The sequence below is a fragment of the Narcine bancroftii genome, chromosome 4 (assembly GCF_036971445.1).
Source record: "Narcine bancroftii isolate sNarBan1 chromosome 4, sNarBan1.hap1, whole genome shotgun sequence".
Taxonomy (NCBI): domain Eukaryota; kingdom Metazoa; phylum Chordata; class Chondrichthyes; order Torpediniformes; family Narcinidae; genus Narcine; species Narcine bancroftii.
Genome location: NC_091472.1, coordinates 240,967,142 through 240,985,979, shown reverse-complemented (window position 1 = coordinate 240,985,979; position 18,838 = coordinate 240,967,142). Strand labels below are relative to the sequence as shown.

Sequence of the window (18,838 nt, the reverse complement as noted above, 5' to 3'; positions counted from 1 at the left end):
TCTGTGCCCTAGCCGTAATGGTAGCTGCCCAGTTTGCCTAATGGTAGCGCTGTCTCTGGTCAGAAGCACATTTAATGAGTCTGCCTCTACTGCTTCAGTAGGCAGGGAATTTAACAGATAAACAGCTTGCTTTCCATTGAATGATATTTAACTTGCACATGGCACAAGCGGACTCTTCTCTGATGGGTTGAATAATATCTTTTATTGAAGCTTTCATCTCAATCATCATAACTTACAGGATATGTGTGACTGATTATAGATATGTTTTTGGGAGATAAATTGGGGCAGGTTGTTTTTAGTGTAGGTCATATACAAACACTTTAAAACAGATCTTATTTAAAATACTAGAGCTCTGCTCATGCTAGACAGGCTGGGTCCAAGAGCCTTTGCAGAAGCTCTGGAGAGTGCCCAAGAGACTTCACTAATTGATTAATGTTTACAAAAAGGCAACAGATGAAATAACTCATCGGAGCCGCAGGCTGTCTGGAGTGGAACTTGCTGTTCTAAGAGGGACATGCAGTTTTGCAAGCAGAGAGAGTACAACAGACGCTCTCTCTCAGAGAGAGAGAGTTCATTTCTGCAGTTTTACAGTCAGCAGCAGCAGCTGGGACTGGAACAGGACAAGCTGGCAAGCTTGTGGAAAACCCCATTTGGAAGACAGGCTGTGACTGCTTAGTTCAGCCTGGTCAAAGCCCTTGTGGTTCATGCAGAGGAGAGGACTGGCTGTCTAATGTTTCACTTGAAATAAGAGAAAATAATGAATACTGTGATGGCCTGAAAGAAAGAAGTTATTATCTGGAGAACCCTGATGGGGCAAGTTTCTTCAGCAAGACACTGAAATGGCTGATTACAAGGAATCAGTTGTGGGTGTCCAGTGAACAACAAATATCACTCTGAACACTGACAAGAACCTTTCTGAGCGGTAACCATTTACCTTTCATGCATCAACGCCTGGTGAACTTCATAAATGTTAAATTCTGAGCACAGTATAAGAATTTCTTGCAACCAGTGAACTTGGAGGAATGAAAAGTGAGATTGGACTGTGAATCAAATAACTTTTCTGAACTTACATACATATTACATACACTTGCGCTTAGAATTATAAGAGGGTTAAGTTAGGTTAGTTAAGTTAATAGTGATAAGTTAAAGTGTGATTCTATTTTCATGTTTAAGATAATTAAAAGCAACTTTTGTTTAAGTAACCACTTGTCTTGAGAAAAATGGTCAGCTGTCATTTTGGAATGGGACCTTTTTTGTGCTTTTTTTTCCCCAAGAAAGATTTCTTCTCTTTGCTTAATTAGGTCATTTTGATACTTGCACATCAGAGGAGTCCACTTGAGCCAAGTGCAATTTAAATGTTGGATCAATGTTGTTTCTAATGCAAATCCTGTATTGGTGTACTTGGCGTCCTAAATTGTGAGTTGAATAGCTTTTGTCACCAACATAAAGGATGTCATTCATAACATTCAAGCATATGAACTAAACCACAAATGTTTAAAATATTCTTTACCATGGATGTGCAATCCTTATACACATCCATTTTCTATCAGGAAGGTCTCAAAGCCTTCAGTTTCTTTCTTGAACTCAAATCTGATCAGTCTCCGTTTATCAGTATCCTCCCCTACTTGGTGGAATTCATTCGTACCCTTAACAACTCATTTTCCCACTTCTCCCATTTTCTCCCAATCCAGGGTGGAGCCATGGGACAAGCATTGGCCCCAACTACGCCTGCCTTTAAATGTGCTTCTGACCAGAGCCTGCCTTTTCACTCCCCAACACTTTCTCTGTACATTGATGACTGCTTTGATGCTGCCTCTTGAACAAATGCAGAAATTGCCAAATTTTATTCCTGGTGATAATCATGTAGATGGGCAGTGGCTTCTTTCCAAGGCTGAAATGACTAACATGAGGAGGACATAGTTTTAAGGCACACATGTCAAACTCTGGCCCGCCCGCAAGATCATATTAAATATATATTAGAGTTGGCCCGCTGGCCACCGCGCCAGTATAGCGCATGCACACTGAAGGTGAAAATGAAGACGCCGGAGGTCTGGAGGGATCTCAGAGTCCCGAATCCCAGGGATCGGAGCGCCGCACTCAGCCCGCCTGGCTCCCGGACACATAGACGCGGCTGGAGTTGGGGACCATCCTCGCTGGGTCTGCGTTTCAGCGGCGACGCCGGACCGAACGTCTCGTTGGCAAAGCCTTCCCCCTCGCTCCGTGCGCGGCGGACCCTGCCTCCCGCTCCTTTTGTTGGAGACGAGCCCGGCGCCATGAGATCGCAGTTTAATCCCTCTCCAACCATGGGAGGGGGACGCGCTTTCTCAGCCAATTCCTCCACCGCCCCGGACGCCGGCGTTTCAACAGGGGGTTCAGGTGCCTTCGTCAGGCGACCGACCTGTTGGTCCAAGACAAGGGGAGAGCGTACAAACTCCACACAGACAGCACTTGAACTCGGGTGAACGTGGAGCTGCGACCCCACATTCCACATCAGGACTGTGTGTAAGATTGGGAGCAGTGAGACGGAAGCTTATTTTGTTCCTGTGATTTAAACCTTTCTTAGGGTGGGGGGGCGGGGTCCTTCTCTGACCACTTGCCTAACAATTATCCTAATCAGATGTGGAGTTACCACAATACAACAGTTCTCAACCTTTTTCTTTCCACTCGTGTCCCTGTGCCATTGGTGCTCTGTGATTAGTAAGGGATTGCTTAAGGTGGTCTGTGGGTGGAAAGAAAAAGTTTGAAGACCACTTCTTTAATCATCCCTCATTGACTCGTCATGTGCACGGTTTCAGAACGCTAAAGGAAATGGGCCAATGACAATTTTTCTCAAGCAAAATATTTCAGTAACAATTGGGTCTAGAGCAGTGGTTCTCACCCTTTCCTTCCCACTCACATCCCACCTTAAGTAATCCCTTACTAATTACAGAGTTCCGATGGCATAGGGCACACATGTCAAACTCTGGCCCGCGGGCCAAATTTGTCCCGCGATATAATTATATTTGGCCCGCAAGATCATTTAAAAAATGTATTAGAGGTGGCCCACTGGCCGCCGCGCCAGTATAGCGCATGCACAGTAATACAACAAATCCCAGAATGCATTGGCGTCAGCCTGCTAATCGCCCCCACCTCCTCTGTTTACGTTGCAGGGTCTCACCGTGGACTCTGGTTTTGGGGCCTGGCCGGTGTCAGGGGAAGCCAAGGCCGCTTCCCAGCACTCGGAACCGGAGGCCTCGGGCCTGACCTCGCCAGGACCGTTGCCCACTCCCCCTCCCTGCCACAGGCCGATCCGTGACTCACGGTGACGGGGCCGCTGATCCGCCGAGATGCCGCCCTGCAGCGAGAGCCGATGCCCCCGCACTGTCGTGGTCCAACCCGATCGCCCGCAAACCCCGCCCTCCCGCACACAGGCCTGAGTAAGTATTATGAACTTTAATCTCAGGATAAAACGATCTTCCAATAGTTTCATGTCACAGTGATAAATATATTCCTGGTTAAAAATGGTCCTGCACCTGGATACAAGCTCATTAGGCATAAAACTTGAAAAGTGTGTAAATCAAAGGATATCTGTACCAATGGAAAAAGGGCATGGCAAATAACCCTGCTAGAGTTCATGCCCACAATCAGTCACCCATTTGATTGTTTCAGGAATCATGTTATTCTCCCACATTCTCAATAGCCCTCAGATTTTACTATTTGATAGCACACTAGCAACATTTGACAAATCCTCTATAGAGAAATATTATTTATTGAATATTTTATTTCTCATTTTTTAATGCTTCTGGAAAGAGTTTATCCAAAACTATTATTAAACATTTATTTTAATAAGAAAAAGTTTAACATTACATATGTTGAAAGAAGAGAAAACATGCAGATGTTGTTGAAAATTTTCAATAAATATTTAGTTCGGCCCTCGACTTCGTCCAAGTTTTTAATTTTGGCCCTCCGTGAATTTGCGTTTGACACCCCTGTTTTAAGGTGTTTTGGAGTAAGCTCAAGGGGGATGTAAGACGTATGTTTCTCCACATGGAGAATGTTGGGTTCATGTGTTGTGCTGCCGGCAATGGTATAATAGGATCTTTTAAGAGACTATTAGATAGGTACATGAAACTGAGAAAAATGGAAAGTTATGCAGTGTGGAAATTCTTGGCAGTTCTTTGAGTATGTTTATAAGGTTGACACAACACTGTGGGCTGAAGGGCTTGTACTCTGCTGTAGATTTCCATGTTCCACATTTGCTATGAACTTCCATCCATCCTCAAATTCATTTGGACTATTTCTGACACCTCTCATACCTCTCTGCACCCCTCCAAATATAAAGTACATATTCCTGGCAATAATTCATCTTCAAATTCATATTAAGAGACCATTTTTACCCCCCCCCACCAAAACAGGTAGAAAATTAAAATCATATTGATACAAGAATATTGCATTTGTACTTGTATGACATCATAAATGTTAACAACAAAGAAATTGACTTAAGAATTAGACTCTCCATTTTGATGTTGATTCTCACCAACGTATTTTTGTTGCTGAAGACAGATGTGAATCATTCATGCAACTCATACATCGAGTGAACAGTTATTCTCCACTGTTTTGCAACAGATAACAGAAGAGAGAATGCAAAAGAAATGTTCACAATTGAAGGTAATGTGACATGCATCTGCTCTTCACATTTAAAATGGTAGTTTAAAACCATTTGGCAGTTAACACTTCAAGGAACAAGAATTTTGTTTTTTTTATTGTTGAATGAGCACATGAGATAGTTTCAGTTTTTACCAATTTTTTAGAACAGTTAAGCACAGGAACAGGCCCTTTGGCCCACGATGCCTGTGTTGAACACGATGCCATGTTAAACTCAATCACTACTGCTCACACATGGTATTTACACTCCCATTCCCTGCTGCCTTGCACATCTCCTTTAAACACCATGTTACATCCTGCAGCATTTGACATTTGAATCTTGGAACCAAAATTCCCTATCTGTGCTTCTCATAATTCTATCAGATTTATCTGCTGCCTTTGACTCTCCAGAGAAAGCACATCTGTCCAACCTCTAATACAGGCCACATCTGGTACATCTCTTCTGTACTCTTTCCAAAGCTTCCTGTAATGGGGCAACCAGAACAGATCACAATACTCCAAGTGTAGCCTAACCAAAGTTTTACATAGTTGCAACATGGTTTCCTTAAACTTGCAAACAATGCCCTGACCAATGAAGGCAAGGACATCATATGCCTTCTTTACCACAGTATCTGTTTGTGTGGCTACTTTCAGAGAGTTATGGACCCTTGTTCTTTCTTAAGAGGGTGAGCAATGAGATGGCAACACTCAGGTAGGTGCTGAATATAGATTAATAAAAATAATTCAGTAGTAATATCACAAGGCTATTTGATTGTACATAGTTTCACATATGAATATAATCTTAATTCTACTCCAGACAAGCATTCATACTTCCAAATGGAATGTTGAGAGGTGAAAAGTTACCCATTCTAGAAGATAGCCTTTCACTTAGCCCAATACACTGATGTCAGTAGTGATGCCTCTCTGGGATGAGATCAGATTTCTAAGCAGAGTTGGGGATTTCAATCTGACAATATCATTTGCACAATCCAGCAAGATCTTTGTGAATTGAATCAGCGTGTTTAACTGTAGTAATTGGTTCTTCATAAAGAGTTTATCGAATGAAATTGTAGTATGTGAAGGAAAATCTATCATACTTTACGAGATTGTATTAGTGTGGTGACCCGCAGGAGAGTGACTGGTTAAATTTGAATGCTTCCTTTCAGTCACTAGCATTTTTAAATTTTTATATATCGACACAGTTTCATTAATGATGTGGTTGCAAATCTCTGCTTTAGTCGACAGGCTCATTAAAATGATTCTTTCACTCTGCACACTGAGGCAACTGTGAAGAAGGCACATAAATGCTTTGATTTTCTGAGGAGAATTGAATACTTAGTTGAATGTCTTCAGTTGCACTGGATAAAGTATCCTGACAGGTTGCATCATGGCCTGATTTGGTCATTCAAGTGTCCAGGAACACAGAAGATGGCAAACATAACCAGGTCCATTGCAGGCTTTGCCCTCTACTCCCTCCAGGCCGAAGGTACAGAAGCCTGAAGACCTGCATCTCTAGGTTTCTTTCCAATGTCTCTCAGGCCCTTGAACCTACCTTGTGACATTCATCATAGACTACTCCAGTCCCACAAAAAGGACAGTCTGATCTGTTGTAATGACCCCTCTTTCTTGCTCTGTGATAAATGTGATAATTTATTATCTGTCTTTTAAATATATTGTCTAATTCAATTTAACGTCTACTATTGCTGTTTTTCTTTTCAAAGTACCTGCTTGACTGCAGCAGGTAAAAATTTCAATGCATCTGTACATTGTATCATGTATGACAATAAACAACATCATTATCAAGGCATATTCTATCTTGTTACAGTGTTTATTTGTTTAATCGCCATAGAACATTACAGCACAGAAAACCAGGCCATTTGGCCCTTCAAATCTGTGCCAAACTATAATTCTGCCTCATTCTACTCACCGACATCCAGTCCACAGCCCCCCATAACCCTCCCATCCATGCACCTGTCAAAACTTTTCATAAATGTGAAAATCGAGCCCACATTCACCACTTCATCTGACAGCTCATTCCACACTCCCACCACTCTATGTTTGAAGAGGTTTCCCCTAATATTCCTCTTAAACTTTCACCCTTAACCCATGTCCTCTGGTTTGCATCTCACCTAACCTCAGTGGAAAAAGCCTATCTAAATTTACTCTGTTTATACCCTCATCATTTTGTATACCTTTATCAAATCTCCCATCATTCTTCTATCCTCCAGGGAATAAATTTCAAGCCTGTTTAACCTTTCTCTGTAACTCAGTTCCTTAAGTCCGGGCAACATCCGAGTAAATCTTCTCTGCACTATTTCTAGCTTTTGGTTTTGAGTATTTTATTTTTGATTTTCATAGACTCATTAAAAATTCAAACAGAATCCTTTTCAACATTCATAACATACAGAGTCTGCAGCTCCTTTCACACTTGCATCCCATTAAATTGGCAGTTCAGTGTCCTGAGATAGAAATGGGGGTTTGGCTTTTCATATTTGACCACTCCCAACTGAGACACTGAACGCTTTCATGCTTGCAAGGAGCCATCCCAAGAGTTAGGACTGTTCTACAATTCTTTCACTGATGTCATGACACATCAAACTAAGGTGGAGCTACCCTAAATCCTATCAATGTATTATGATCTTATATTTGAACAAAATTAATCATGCCTAATTAAGCTTTATGTACAGCACAGTATACAGCATGGGAAGGTTTGTAGCTCTATAGTGCACAATTTATCCAGTGTGGGAAAAGTTGGTAGCACTATAGCACACAATTTATACAAGTTTATAGCACACAATTTATACAACAGGAAAAGTTCATAGCACTATAGCGCACAATTTATACCGTATGGGTAAGTTGGTAGCACTATAGCACACAATTTATACAGCGTGGGAAAGTCGGTAGCACTATAGCGCACAATTTATGCAGCAGGAAACGTTCATAGCACTATAGCGCTCAATTTATATAGAGTGGGAAAGTTGGTAGCACTATTGCGCGTAAGTTATACAGCGTGGGAAAGTTGGTAGCACTATAGCGCACAATTTATACAGCGTGGGAAAGTTGGTAGCACTATAGCGCCCAATTTATACAGCGGGGTAAGTTGGTAGCACTCTAGTGCACAATTTATACAGCGTGGGAAAGTTTATAGCGTACAATTTATACAGCGTGGGAAAGTTATAGCGCATAATTTATACAGTGGAAAAAGTTGGTAGCACAATCGCGTACAATTTATAAATACCATGGGAAAAAGCGATGGTGGACCTGCCCTTCCAGAATTCCATGCGGCAGAGAAAGGGCTGTATCCCCAGCTGAATGCATGGAGCATTCATAGAGAAGTTTTTCTGCTGTACGCCATTTTGGTAAGTCAGGTTCCCCATTGCGTTTTCCCCAAAGTCTTTATAAGTGATGTGCTATAGTGCTATCAATTTTCCCACGCTGTTTAAAAATTGTCCGCTATTGCTATTTACTTCCCCTCTCTCTCTCTAGCTGCAACTTTCCCACAGCAAAGTTCATACCATTATTTTAATCTTTTCTTCCTTCATGTTCCTGCACACACAAAAATTTAGGTCATTTCAATCCCACAGTGCAATTAACTGTTCTACACTTGCCTGATTGCAACGCTGGCATCTGCAGACGCTGGGGTTTATACTAGGGTTCAAGGCTGTCAATCCCCGGCATTAGATGACGTCATCTGATGCCGGCGTTGGGCTGATTTTACTTTCACACAAGACACTTTAAAGGCTGATTGGTGGTTAATTTCTGGGATCACTTGCAAATGTGAAAAGGGCTTATATTTATCTCTCCCCCACACCTCCCCATCCCCCCCACCCCAATACATGCGGTCATATAAATCATACAGATACAAGTACATGCACTAGTGGGGTCCACGACCCCTACAGAAACCCAGTAAAAACAACCTCTATCTTTTTGATATCTTTCCTGTAGTTAGGTGACCAAAACTACACAAAGTACCCCAAATTTGGCCTCACCAATGCCTTATACAACTTTACCATAACATTCCAATTTCTATCTTCAATACTGTGATTTATGAAGGCTATTATGCCAAAATCTCACTTTACAACCCTATCCACTTGTGATGTCACTTTTAAGGAATTATGCATCTGTATTCCCATATCCCTCTGTTCTACTGCACTCCTCAGTGCCCTACCATTCATTGTGTACATCCTTTTCTGGTTTGTCCTTCCAAAATGCAACATCTTGCACTTGTCTGCATTAAATTCCATCTGCCATTTTTAAGCCAATTTTTCCAGCTGGGCCAGATCCCTCTGCAAGCTTTGAAAGCATTCCTCACCTCCAATCTTTGCAAACTTGCTGATCCAATTATTATCATCCAGATCATTGATGTAGATGTCAAACAATAATGGTTCTAGCAGTGATCCCTGAGACACACCACTCGTCACAATCCTCCAGTCTGAGAAGTAATCATCCACTATCACTCTCTGGCTTCTCCTCTAGAGCCAACGTCGAATCCAGTTTACTACCTTATCATGAATACCAAGTGTCTGAACCTTCCTGTCTCACCAACCATATGGAACCTTGTCAAAGATCTTGCTAAAGTCCATGTAGTCAACATCCACAGCCTTTCCTTCATCAACTTTCCTGGTAACTTTCTCAAAAAACTCTATATGATTGGTTAAGCACGATCTACCACACATAAAGTCACGTGGACTATCCATAATCAGTCCCTGGCTATCCAAATACTGTATATTCAATCTCATAGGACAGCTTCCAATAATTTACCTACTACTGATGTCAGGCTCACTGGCCTATAATTTGCTGGGATAGGAAAACTTTGCTTCTAATAGGGAAAAAATTTCATTGATTCTTTGAATTTTCTCCTCAGCTTCTCTGAAATCCCTAATAACAGTTTGCTGCGGACATACTCTGGCTTGGTGCAGCCAAGGCAAGAGCTCTGTAGGGAAGGACCACAGTCCAGGATCCTTCTACTTATGGGTATTGTGGGGTTGAGAATGTTAGGGAAGCCCCTCAACAACAGAGAAGGTAATAACCCGGGTGGGGGAACCACAATGGAAATCTGCTATAAAATGGTTAATGCTACAATTCACAATAACAGAATATGACTCCATGAATGTTAAAATACTGAGCACTGTTTTTTTTTTGTACATAAATATGGCATGAGGAAGGTGAAAAGACGTTGCACTGTATAATTTAATCACGAAAACAGTTTATTTTGGAATAACAACATTCAGTGATGGAATCAAAATTATTCCTTCACAGCAATCTTCTCCCTTTTGAGAAAGTATATCTCATTTTCAATTTTAAACATGCAGTGAATTGATTGATCTCAGCTAACATGCTATCAGCCTTGCATTAACAAATTTTCTAACCAAAAATAGCAAGAGGGTTTCAATTGAATACATTGTTTTGAAATAAACATTAAATTTCCAACATTTGTTCCACCTCATATTCTTTCTAAGTGCTTGGACTATCTAAATGAGGCCATCATTCCAAAGCTAATTAACGATTTCAATAGTTTAAAACTATTGCTGGAAGAAAAAAAATTGACAATCATTGAAAAAACACGTGACAATCAAAACCAAAACAGAATAGCAATTAAATTAATAGATATAATATCATACCATAAATATCATCAAATTCCCAAAATACTTCAGTAAATTCACTAATGCGATATTCACGAACCACAAAAGTGATATGCACAGGTGAAAGGCAGGTTTAATCTTAGAAAATAGGTACAGGAGGAGGTCATTCAGTGCGATTGTGCAAACTCTGTACCCTATTCCTGGTTTTTCTCCATACCCTGTTATTTCTTTAGCCATAAGGGCCACATCAGCTACCTTTAGAATATATCTAATGAATTAGCCTCAACAACTTTCTGTGGCAGGAGTTTCACAAGTTTACAATTCTCTGAGTTTTTTTTAAACTTTAAAGATTTTATAACATGAATAAAATAGAAAGTTACAGTAAAAAGATTAAACGTAAGATAATAAAAATTACAGTACTACATCGGCAGACTAAATAAACTAAACCCCCCCAATAATTAGTACACAACATTAATGACCTAGCTTAAAGTTAGTCTAACCCCCCCCACAAGATAAAGAGTGAAGAGTTAATAAAATGAACAATATTATATAAAAAAAGGCCCACTTACACAAAAAAAGATAAAACGTAACAAATAAAGATACTAACAACAAAAAAAAGTTATCAATACTAAAATATCAGACTTAAAAACATATTTAAATCAAACTTAAATGCATATATTTAGCAAACGGAGTCCACTTCAACCTATAAAAAGACATCCTATCCTGAATTGAAAAAGATATCCTTTCCATAGTCAAACAGGACTTCATCTCCAAATACCACCTATCTAAAGTTAATATATTTCTATCTTTCCAAGTAAGAACTATACATTTCTTGGCCACAGCTAAAGCTAAATAGATAAAGGAAATCTGATAATCCTGTAAGCCTAAATCAATTAATGATTGCATATTCCTTAATAAAAATATACCAGGATCTAATACAAGACAGATATTGTATAAACTATTAAATATAGATTGAATACCCTTCCAAAACTGTTCCAATCGATCACAAAGCCAGACAGTGTGCAGAAAAGTATTAGCCGTCTGGTCACAACGAAAACAGCAACCCGACTTACTAAGGCCAAACTTTTTTAGTTTCTCCGGTGTTAAATATAACTGATGTATAAAATTATAATTAATCATCGCTAATCTAGCATTAACCAATTTCCGAATACTATTCTGGCAAATTTCCATCCAGGCTTCTTCAGCTATTGTAAAACCTAAATCTTTTTCCCATTTCAACTTATCTTTATCCCAATCTTTTTTACTATCAGTTTCTTGTAAAATACAATACAAATCAGATATATATCCCTTTTGTGGTATTGAAAGTACGTATTCCTCAAAATTAGAATCAGGCAATAAAATCATATGTCGACTACATATCTGTTTTACAAAAGATCTTAATTGATAATACACAAATACAGAGTTTCCACTAATACCAAATTTCCTTTGTAATTCATCAAAAGAACAAAAACATCCCTCAGAGAAACAATCGGATAAATTTTTTATTCCCTTCCTTTCCCATTGTTTCATAGTGATATTGGAGACTGTAAAAGGAACAAGTTGATTGTTATATAATGGCAATCGTCCAGACCATTTATTTTTGAGCCCCAATTTATTAAGTGTACTTGTCCATAAATTTAATAAATGCTTCAATATTGGGACATCATAAGTTCATAATAATTTTTTATTCCATCGAAACAAAAACTCATGAGAAAATTTTTCTGAAATAACCGCCATTTCTATCTTTGCCCAACTGGGCGGATCATCCATATTCATTAATGCACTAAGAAATTTAAATTGAGCTGCTTCATAATAATGTTGAAAATTCGGTAATCTTAAACCTCCAAATTAAAAATCTCACATCAGCTTTCTCATCGCTACCCTCGGAAATTTTCCCTTCCATAAAAAGTCTCTAATTGCTTTATATAGATCCTTAAAAAAACTTTTATTTAAAAAATAAGGAATTGATTGAAACAAATATTGTATTCGAGGAAAGATATTCATTTTTATAGTATTAATCCTCCCTAATAAACCCAAAGGCAAATCCTTCCACCTAATCAAATCTAATTTAATCCTTTTTATTAAAGGAAGATAATTAATTGAATATAAATCTTGAAATTCCGTATTAACATTAATTCCTAAATATTTAATTTGTGTGGTGCACTACAAATTTGTAATGCTTTTATACATTGAATAATTATTTTTACAAATTGATAAAATTTCACTTTTGGTCCAATTTACTTTATAACCAGATAATTGATCATAAGTTTCAAAACATTCTTGAATTGCTGGTAAAGAAATGCCCAGATCCACCAAATATAATAAAACATCATCAGCAAATAAATTAATCTTATATTCCTCATTCAAAACTCTCATACCTTTAACATTTTCATTTTGACGTATTAATTGTGCCAAAGGCTCAATGACTATAGCGAATAAAGCAGGTGACAATGGGCATCCTTGTCTAGTAGACCTTGTTAAATTAAAAGATTCTGAGATCTGCCCATTGACAGGAATTCTGGCCTTCGAGCTATTATATAAAGCCTTTATCGATCCAATAAATGAAGAACCAAAACAAAATTTCTCAAGTACTTTAAACAAAAACTTCCATTCCACTCTATCAAAAGCCTTTTCTGCATCCAGCGAAAGCACTATTAGATAATTACAATTCTCTGAGTGAAGAAGTTTCTCCTTCTGAGGTTAATGTTGGAGAACAAATTGGGTCTAGTGATCACAACTCTATTAGTTTTAGGGTAGTTTTGGGGAAGAGCAAAGAAGGGCCTAAAGTTGAGGTTCTGGATTAGAGAAAAGCAAATTTTGAAGGAATGAGAATGACTTTGGGAAGTATTGAGTGGGACATGATTTTTTTCAGGAAAGGATGTAAATGAAAAATGGAGAATATTCAAAGAAGAAATTTTGAGAGTACAGAGTAGATATGTCCCAGTGAGGATCAAAGGAAAGGCTGGAAGTCATAGGGAGCCTTGGTTTTCGAGGAATATTAGAAATTTGGTTAGAAGAGGGAGATGTACAAGAGGTATAAACAGCAGGGTGATGAGAAATTGAAAGAGGACTACAAGGGGTGTAGAAAAAATCTTAAGAAATAAATTAGAAAGGCCAAAAAGAGGCACGAAGAGGCTTCGGCAGGCAGAGTAAGAATAAATCCAAAGGGTTTCTATAGGTACATTAAAAGTAAAACATTAGTGAGGGATAAAATTGGACCCCTTGTAGATAGGGAGGGTAGGCTATGTGAAAAGTCAGAGGAGATGGGGGAAATTTTGAATGATTTCTTTGCCTCGGTATTCATTAGGGAAAAAAATATTGAACCAGTTGAAGTAAAGAAAAATAGTGGGGAGGTCATGAAGCATATAAGGATAACCAAGGAGGTAGTGATGGCAGTGTTAAAAAAGATAAAGGTGGACAAATCTCTGGGTCCGGACAATGTATTCCCAAGGACACTCAGGGAGACTAGTGTACAGATAGTGGGGCCATTAACAGAGATATTTAGGATGTCACTGGTCACGGGGGTAGTGCCAGAGGATTGGAGGGTGGCTTATGTTGTTCTGCTGTTTAAGAAAGGGTCCAAATGTAAGCCATGAAATTATAGACCTGTGAGTCTGATGTCTGTGGTGGGTAAGTTGATGGAAAGTGTTCTGAGGGATGGCATTTACAAATATTTGGAAGAACAGGGATTGATAGGAAGTAGTCAGCATGGTTTTGTCAGGGATAGATCATGCTTAACAAACCTTATAGAGTTTTTCGAGGGGGTTACAAAAAAGATTGATGAAGGGAAGGCTGTGGATGTTGTCTATTTAGACTTTAGTAAAGCTTTTGACTAAGTTCCCCACAGGAGGTTAGGAAAAAAGGTGGAGGCATTAGGTATAAATAAGGAGATAGTGAAATAGATTCAGCAATGGTAGGATGGGAGGTGTCAGAGAGTACTGGTAGAAAATTGGAGGCCGGTGACTAGTGGAGTTTCTCAGGGATCGGTCCTGGGTCCACTATTGTTTGTTATATATATTAACGATCTGAAAGAAGGGGTGGTAAATTGGATAAGTAAGTTTGCAGATGATACAAAGATTGGTGGTATTGTGGACGTGAGGAAGATTTCCGTAGCTTAAAAAGAGATATAGGAAAGCTAGAGGAGTGGGCTGAGAAATGGCTGATGGAATTTAATATGGATAAGTGTGAAGTGTTGCATTTTGGAAAGGCAAATCTAAATAGGTCATATACATTGAATGGTAGACAATTGAGGAGTGCAGAGCAACAAAGGGATTTAGGAGTTATGCTAAATAGTACCCTCAAAGTTGATACTCAGGTAGATAGAGTGGTGAAGAAGGCATTTGGAATGTTGGCCTTCATAAATCAGAGTATTGAATTCAAGAGTTGGGATGTTATGATGAAATTGTACAAAGCATTGGTGAGGCCAAGTTTGGAATACTGTGTGCATTTTTGGTCACCAAATTATAGGAAGGATATAAACAAAATAGAGAGAGAGCAGAGAAGGTTCACGAAAATGTTGACAGGATGTCAGGGTTTGAGTTACAGAGAAAGGTTGAGCAGCCTGGGGCTTTTTTCTCTGGAGATTGAGGGGGGGATTTGATGGAGGTGTTCAAGATTTTAAAAGGGACAGAGAGAGTCAACGTGGATAGGCTTTTTCAATAAGAGTGGGGGATATTCAAACCAGAGGCCATGGTTTGAGATTGCAGGGGGAAATTATAAGGGGAACATGAGGGGAAATTTCTTCACACAAAGGGTGGTTGGGATGTGGAATAAGCTTCCGGCAGAGGTGGTTGAAGCAAGGATATTATTTACATTTAAGGAAAGACTGGATAATTACATGGAGGGGAGAGGATTAGAGGGGTATGGACCAGGTGCTGGTCAGTGGGACTAGGAGGGTGGGGATTTGTTCCGGCATGGACTAGTAGGGCCAAACTGGCCTGTTCTGTGCTGTATATGGTTATATGGTTATCTTGGTCCTAAATAGCTTTCCCCTTAAACTTTGACTCCTTGTTCTGGACTTTTCCAACATTGGGAACATTCTTCCTGCATCTAACGTCTCGTCTTGCCAGAATGTGATTCAAATCTCAGAGATCTCCTCTCATCCTTCTAAATTCCAAAGAGTATAACCCTGTTCTATTAGGCTTTCTTCATATGCTGGTCCTGCCTCCTCAGGAATCAGCCTGGTAAACCTTTATTGCATCCTATCAACGGCAGGAGTGTCCTTCCTCAGATTAGGAGACCAAAACTGTGCACACTACTTAAGGTGTGGCCTAACCGAGACCCTATACAACTGCAGTAAGACCTCCCTATTCTGTAATCAAAATCTTTTGCAATAAAGGCTTGCTATACCTGCATTCTAATCTTGTACCTTGAAACTCAGGTCTTGCTGCACCTCCCCTTTATCCTATTTTGTCACCATTCAGATAATAGTCTGAGTGCTCATTATTGACACCAAAGTGGATAACCTCCCACTTGCCTATATTATACTTTAACTGCCATGCATTTGCTAACTTTCTGAACCTGTCCAAGTCACCCTGCAACGTCTTGGCACCTTCCTCTCATCTCACACTGTCACTCAGCTTGGTGTCACCTGTTTAAAGAGGCATTTTAAAGAAAGGGGAAAGATATTTGAGGGAGAGCATTGGAAAGCAGAGAAAGCAGGTGAACAAGTGGGTGTGGGATGGATATCAGTGAATCTATCAAAGCCGGATTGGCGGAAGAGAACATTATAAAGTTAATGGAACCAAAGGTGCAGAGTGAGGCTACCAGTCAGTTTGTGCTCTTGTATGGGTTTAGCATTTCTGATTAGTGGTGACTTTTCCCCAACTATGTGTACAAATGTGTAGAATCCTACTATAAAGAGCAAGTGTTGCTGAAGGAGAGCTGAAAAATTGCTTAGAATTTTGATAAGGTGCTTTTCTAATTGATCTGTTGTGTGGTAAGATCAACGAGAGCCTTATTTTGATATGTCTCATTCTGTTTGTATTCCAACACGTGCATTTTGGAGGTTCAATGCAATAAGTAGTTTCAGATTTTAGCTTGCATATTGTAGGGCAGGATGCTTGTCAAGAGAGGTGTACCTTTGCTTTTGTCAGTTATGTTCTACATCCCATGACTAAGGAAACGATAGCAACATTTACACACAATAAATCAAAAAATTCAATGGCTGAAAGGGAAAAATAGGTACACCAATTTTGAAACATATACTTAAAGTATGGAATGGAATCCATGTAGAAAGAGGAATGGAGAATTATCAATTAGCTAGAATGTTATTAAAGCAAAATCCTTTAATTTCTTTTACAGTTAATAATTCATTTTTTGATATTTGGTTTTAACTGGAATAAAAAGGATAAAATATTGTTGTTTGGGGTTCTGTTTTTTTTTACTTTTGACCAATTGAAAGACAAGTATAATATACCAAATAATACTAATTTTTCTTATTATCAACTGAAATCATAATTAAAAAGAAAGTTAGGATCGAATTTTAGATTACCTGAACAAAGTCAATTTGAATATTTAATAACTGATACATTTATTAAAAGATGTATTACAGGTACACAATTCTTTATCCAGAACCCTTGGGGGACAGTGTGTTCTGAATTTCGGATTTTTCCGGATTTTGGAAAGCCAGATTTAAACCCACCCAAATTGTGCTGCTGTATCCACCCCTACCCCTTTCCAGTCATGCTGCCATCTCCCCCCCTCGACCGCCCGACTGGCGCTGCCATTCTCCCCCCTCACCCGCCCGACTCGCGCTGCCGGTCTCTTGCCCGCCCGACTCACACTGCCGGTCTCTTGCCTGCCTGACTCGCACTGCCGGTCTCCCCTCCCTCGCCCACCCGACTCACGCTGCCAGTCTCTCGCCCGCCCGACTCACACTGCCGGTCTCTCCCCCTCGCCCATCTGTCTCTCTCCTCACTTGCTGGAATTTAGAGCTTTCCAGATTTTAGATGTCTGGATAAATTTTAGATGTCTGTACTAATATGTATAAATAAAATTGCAAGAGACTATGCAGAAAAAAATTATTTAAATCTAAATTGAGATGGGAAAGAGATTTAAATATACAATTTCAAGTATGGTCAAAACTACGTCATGAAAGTGTAACTAACTAATGTCAGATATCAAATGGTAAAATTTAATTTTTTTACATCAATTATTATACTCCACATAAATGCATGGACTTGATTCAAATTGCTCTGATCAATGTTTTAGATGTAATAAAGAGGTAGGAACCTTTTTACATGCAGTTTGGCAGTGTGAAAAAGTAGAATAATTTTGGGAAGATACAAGTATTTTATTGGGATACAAGGTCCGAACGACCCAAAAATAATTTTGTTAGGGGATATTCATGATTTGAAGTTAGATATTTATCAGAGGAAGTTTCTAAATGTAGCAATAGCAGTAGCAAAGAAATGCATGGCGGTAATGTGGAAACTAGACAATAATGTGGGGTTGAATAGATGGAAAATAGAATTACTGTTAGAAAAAATAACATATAATTTACGGAATCAACCAGAAACATTTTTATAAGATTTGAAAACCTTATATGGATTTTATTGGTAAGAGTTCATCTACAGTGTTTGCTGCTCCCATCCCAATTCACCCTAGTTAATCTAAGATCTAAGATTATATTTGTGAATTTGAAGTTTAATTAATCAATGAAGGATATGTGATAAATTCAGGCAGGGTTTTCCTTTTTTTCTTACTTTTTTGAGGAGGGAGGGGGGAGAAAATATAAAATGATGTATTATTTTTGCATCTTTTTTTTATTTTGTATGATTATGGATAATTACTGTATTTGTTATTGAAGCAAATGAAAAATAAAATTTTCCACAAAAAAAATTTCAATGGCTGGAATGCTATATTACCAGAGCTAATGACTTGCATTTGAAGCACTATATGAAAAAACAATGTTTGAATATCATTCATCTTAGGAATTACCAGTAAGTAAATAACTGGGAAACTTTGACTTGTCAGCACCTATTTGTTTTACATTCTGCAAGCAACAAGGTATATTTTGAATTGAAGATATTCCTTTCAATGGTAAAGGAATTTTATGTTTTCCATGACAGTCACAGTTCCTCAACTGCTGACCAGATTGTTCCTCTCAAAAGTATGTATTCTAACTAAATTGCATTTACAGCTTACAGGCATCCACAATCCACAGCACCTTCTGGAGTGATACTGCTCAAAAGCACAAAGCATGCAGACTGTCAGTGTGTTAACTATTATTCTTGCATTTATTGCCATTTGCTAGTAGTGAATGAAGTCAGATGAGTTTCAGAAAACCAGGCGACAGTAATCAGTTACCCTCATTTGTCCTGTTCCTTCTTCATCTCTTGCTCTGCAGCTGTGCATTGTACAGATGGTTACAACAGACCGGTTTTCATGTAGACAAGTTGTGTAATGCACTGCACATTCGCTTCCTTAAATATGGGATGTATGTTAAGTCAGAAAGCAAAAATCAAGATTCCCTTGAACCCATAAGGCTGGTGGTAGGTCTAAAACATTTTGCTCTGACAATGTTGTCATTAATTGAAATTGTATGTGAGACATCCCTGAAATTCAGAGAGTACATCAAGAGAAAGTACCTTAGATAAATGCTTCATTCTAATGTGTAAACATTGAGTATG

At 38.9% G+C, this 18,838-nt stretch overlaps 1 protein-coding gene across 4 annotated transcripts in view; it reads right to left on the bottom strand.

Moving 5' to 3' along the window:
* The window catches only part of LOC138761771 (diacylglycerol kinase beta), a 618,073-nt gene that overhangs the window by 39,668 nt on the left and 559,567 nt on the right, over positions 1 to 18,838 (bottom strand). The window lies entirely within an intron of this gene.